Genomic DNA, 5,690 nt, shown 5'->3' on the forward strand with positions numbered 1-5,690 from the left:
GTTTGAGCGGCTCCTGCGAGACCAGTATTAGATCCCGATGCACCAGTGCAGGTTTACTGTATCCCTTGGACCTTCACATTGACGATGAAACATAGAAATCGCATCGGAATTGAATACGAAAGGCACAATGCCGACTTAAGTACACGAAGTGTGAATCTTCTAAGAGTTTGTGGTTTGAGCGGCTCCTGGGAGACCAGTATTAGATTCCGATGCACCAGTGCAGGTTTACTGTATCCCTTGGACCTTCACATTGACGATGAAACATAGAAATCGCATCGGAATTGAATACAAAATGCACAGTGCCGTCTTATATACAATAAGAGTGAATCTTCTAAGAGTTTGTGGTTTGAGCGGCTCCTGGGAGACCAGTATTAGATTCCGATGCACCAGTGCAGGTTTACTGTATCCCTTGGACCTTCACATTGACGATGAAACATTGAAATCGCATCGGAATTGAATACGAAAGGCACAATGCCGACTTAAGTACAAGAAGTGTGAATCTTCTAAGAGTTTGTGGTTTGAGCGGCTCCTGGGAGACCAGTATTTGATTCCGATGCACCAGTGCTGGTTTACTGTATCCCTTGGACCTTCACATTGACGATGAAACATAGAAATCGCATCGGAATTGAATACAAAAGGCATAATGCCGACTTAAGTACAAGAAGAGTGAATCTTCTAAGAGTTTGTGGTTTGAGCGGCTCCTGGGAGACCAGTATTAGATTCCGATGCACCAGTGCAGGTTTACTGTATCCCTTGGACCTTCACATTGACGATGAAACATTGAAATCGCATCGGAATTGAATACGAAAGGCACAATGCCGCCTTAAGTACAAGAAGTGTGAATCTTCTAAGAGTTTGTGGTTTGAGCGGCTCCTGGGAGACCAGTATTAGATTCCGACGCACCAGTGCAGGTTTACTGTATCCCTTGGACCTTCACATTGACGATGAAACATAGAAATCGCATCGGAATTGAATACGAAAGGCACAATGCCGACTTAAGTAGAAGAAGAGTGAATCTTCTAAGAGTTCGTGGTTTGAGCGTCTCCTGGGAGACCAGTATTAGATTCCGATGCACCAGTGCAGGTTTACTGTATCCCTTGGACCTTCACATTGACGATGAAGCATAGAAATCGCATCGGAATTGAATACAAAAAGCACAATGCCGACTTAAGTACAAGAAGAGTGAAACTTCAATGAGTTTGTGGTTTGAGCGGCTCCTGGGAGATCAGTATTAGATTCCGATGCACCAGTGCAGGTTTACTGTATCCCTTGGACCTTCACAATGACGATGAAACATAGAAATCGCATCGGAATTGAATACAAAAGGCACAATTCCGACTTAAGTAGAAGAAGAGTGAATCTTCTAAGAGTTTGTTGTTTGAGCGTCTTCTGGGAGACCAGTATTAGATTCCGATGCACCAGTGCAGGTTTACTGTATCCCTTGGACCTTCACATTGACGATGAAACATTGAAATCGCATCGGAATTGAATACGAAAGGCACAATGCCGACTTAAGTACAAGAAGTGTGAATCTTCTAAGAATTTGTGGTTTGAGCGGCTCCTGGGAGACCAGTATTAGATTCCGATGCTCCAGTGCAGGTTTACTGTATCCCTTGGACATTCACATTGACGATGAAACATAGAAATCGCATCGGAATTGAACACGAAAGGCACAATGCCGAATTAAGTACAAGAAGAGTGAAACTTCTAAGAGTTTGTGGTTTGAGCGGCTGCTGGGAGACCAGTATTAGATTCCGATGCACCAGTGCAGGTTTACTGTATCCCTTGGACCTTCACATTGACGATGAAACATAGATATTGCATCGGAATTGAATACAAAAGGCACAATGCAGACTTAAGTACAAGAAGAGTGAATCTTCTAAGAGTTTGTGGTTTGAGCGGCTCCAGGGACACCCGTAACAGGTACCGATGCACCAGTGCAGGTTTACTGTATCCCTTGGACCTTCACATTTACGATGAAACATAAAAATCGCATCGGAATAGAATACAAAAGGCACAATGCCGACTTAAGTACAAGAAGAGTGAATCTTCTAAGAGTTTGTGGTTCGAGCGGCTCCTGGGAGACCAGTATTAGTTTCCGATGCACCAGTGCAGGTTTCTGTATCCCTGGGACCTTCACATTGACGCTGAAACATAGAAATCGCATCGGAATTGAATACGAAAGGCACAATGCCGACTTAAGTACAAGAAGTGTGAATCTTCTAAGAGTTTGTGGTTTGAACGGCTCCTGGGAGACCAGTATTAGATTCCGATGCACCAGTGCAGGTTTACTGTATCCCTTGGACCTTCACATTGACGATGAAACATAGAAATCGCATCGGAATTGAATACAAAAGGCATAATGCCGACTTAAGTACAAGAAGAGTGAATCTTCTAAGAGTTTGTGGTTTGAGCGGCTCCTGGGAGACCAGTATTAGATTCCGATGCACCAGTGCAGGTTTACTGTATCCCTTGGACCTTCACATTGACGATGAAACATTGAAATCGCATCGGAATTGAATACGAAAGGCACAATGCCGACTTAAGTACAAGAAGTGTGAATCTTCTAAGAGTTTGTGGTTTGAGCGGCTCCTGGGAGACCAGTATTAGATTCCGATGCACCAGTGCAGGTTTACTGTATCCCTTGGACCTTCACATTGACGATAAAACATAGAAATCGCATCGGAATTGAATACGAAAGGCACAATGCCGACTTAAGTAGAAGAAGAGTGAATCTTCTAAGAGTTTTTGGTTTGAGCGTCTCCTGATAGACCAGTATTAGATTCCGATGCACCAGTGCAGGTTTACTGTATCCCTTGGACCTTCACATTGACGATGAAGCATAGAAATCGCATCGGAATTGAATACAAAAAGCACAATGCCGACTTAAGTACAAGAAGAGTGAAACTTCTAAGAGTTTGTGGTTTGAGCGGCTCCTGGGAGATCAGTATTAGATTCCGATGCACCAGTGCAGGTTCACTGTATCCCTTGGACCTTCACATTGACGATGAAACATAGATATCGTATCGGAATTGAATACAAAAGGCACAATGCCGACTTTAGTACAAGAACAGTGAATCATTTGAGAGTTTGTGGGTTGAGCGGCTCCTGGGACACCCGTATTAGACGCCGATGCACCACTGCAGGTTTACTGTATCCCTTGGACCTTCACATTGACAATGAAACATAAAAATCGCATCGGAATAGAATACAAAAGGCACAATGCCGACTTAAGTACAAGAAGAGTGAGTCTTCTAAGTGTTTGTGGTTTGAGCGGCTCCTGGGAGACCAGTATTAGATTGCGATGCACCAGTGCAGGTTTACTGTATCCCTTGGACCTTCACATTGACGATGAAACATAGAAATCGCATCGGAATTGAATACGAAAGGCAAAGTGCCGACTTAAGTACAAGAAGAGTGAATCTTCTAAGAGTTTGTGGTTTGAGCGGCTCCTGGGAGACCAGTATTAGATTCCGATGCACCAGTGCAGGTTTACTGTATCCCTTGGACCTTCACATTGACGATGACACATAGAAATCGCATCGGAATTGAATACAAAAGGCATAATGCCGACTTAAGTACAAGAAGAGTGAATCTTCTAAGAGTTTGTGGTTTGAGCGGCTCCTGGGAGACCAGTATTAGATTCCGATGCACCAGTGCAGGTTTACTGTATCCCTTGGACCTTCACATTGACGATGAAGCATAGAAATCGCATCGGAATTGAATACAAAAGGCACAATGCCGACTTAAGTGCAAAAAGAGTGAATCTTCTAAGAGTTTGAGGTTTGAGCGGCTCCTGGGAGACCAGTATTAGATTCCGATGCACCAGTGCGGGTTTACTGTATCCCTTGGACCTTCACATTGACGATGAAACATAGATATCGCATCGGAATTGAATACAAAAGCCACAATGCCGACTTAAGTACAAGAAGATTGAATCTTCTATGAGTTTGTGGTTTGAGCGGCTCCTGGGAGACCAGTATTAGATTCCGATGCACCAGTGCAGGTTTACAGTATCCCACGCACCTTCACATTGGCGATGAAACATAGAAATCGCATCGGAATTGAATAGAAAAGGCACAATGCCGACATAAGTATAGGAAGAGTGAATCTTCTAAGAGTTTGTGGTTTGAGGGCTCCAGGGAGACCAGTATTAGATTCCGATGAACCAGTGCAGGTTTACTGTACCCTTGGACTTTCACATTGACGATGAAACATGGAAATCGCATCGGAATTGAATACAAAAGGCACAATGCCGACTTAAGTACAAGAAGAGTGAATCTTCTAAGAGTTTGTGGTTTGAGCGGCTCCTGGGAGACCAGTATTAGATTCCGATGCACCAGTGGAGGGTTACTGTTTCCTTTGGACCTTCACATTGACGATGAAACATAGAAATCGCAACGGAATTGAATACAAAAGGCACAATGCCGACTTAAGTATAGCAAGAGTGAATCTTCTAAGAGTTTGTGGTTTGAGCGGCTCCTGGGAGACCAGTATTAGATTCCGATGCACCAGTGCAGGTTTACTGTATCCCTTGGACCTTCACATTGACGATGAAGCATAGAAATCGCATCGGAATTGAATACAAAAAGCACAATGCCGACTTAAGTACAAGAAGAGTGAAACTTCAATGAGTTTGTGGTTTGAGCGGCTCCTGGGAGATCAGTATTAGATTCCGATGCACCAGTGCAGGTTTACTGTATCCCTTGGACCTTCACAATGACGATGAAACATAGAAATCGCATCGGAATTGAATACAAAAGGCACAATTCCGACTTAAGTAGAAGAAGAGTGAATCTTCTAAGAGTTTGTGGTTTGAGCGTCTTCTGGGAGACCAGTATTAGATTCCGATGCACCAGTGCAGGTTTACTGTATCCCTTGGACCTTCACATTGACGATGAAACATTGAAATCGCATCGGAATTGAATACGAAAGGCACAATGTCGACTTAAGTACAAGAAGTGTGAATCTTCTAAGAGTTTGTGGTTTGAGCGGCTCCTGGGAGACCAGTATTAGATTCCGATGCTCCAGTGCAGGTTTACTGTATCCCTTGGACATTCACATTGACGATGAAACATAGAAATCGCATCGGAATTGAACACGAAAGGCACAATGCCGAATTAAGTACAAGAAGAGTGAAACTTCTAAGAGTTTGTGGTTTGAGCGGCTCCTGGGAGATCAGTATTAGATTCCGATGCACCAGTGCAGGTTCACTGTATCCCTTGGACCTTCACATTGACGATGAAACATAGATATCGCATCGGAATTGAATACAAAAGGCACAATGCCGACTTTAGTACAAGAAGAGTGAATCATCTAAGAGTTTGTGGTTTGAGCGGCTCCTGGGACACCCGTATTAAACTCCGATGCACCACTGCAGGTTTACTGTATCCCTTGGACCTTCACATTGACAATGAAACATAAAAATCGCATCGGAATTGAATACAAAAGGCACAATGCCGACTTAAGTACAAGAAGAGTGAATCTTGTAAGAGTTTGTGGTTTGAGCGTCTCCTGGGAGACCAGTATTAGATTCCGATGCACCAGTGCAGGTTTAATGTATCCCTTGAACCGTCACATTGACGATGAAGCATAGAAATCGCATCGGAATTGAATACAAAAGGCACAATGCCGACTTAAGTACAAGAAGAGTGAATCTTCTAAGAGTTTGTGGTTTGAGCGGCTGCTGG

Source organism: Schistocerca nitens, chromosome 9, assembly GCF_023898315.1.
Source record: "Schistocerca nitens isolate TAMUIC-IGC-003100 chromosome 9, iqSchNite1.1, whole genome shotgun sequence".
Taxonomy (NCBI): Eukaryota; Metazoa; Arthropoda; class Insecta; order Orthoptera; family Acrididae; genus Schistocerca; species Schistocerca nitens.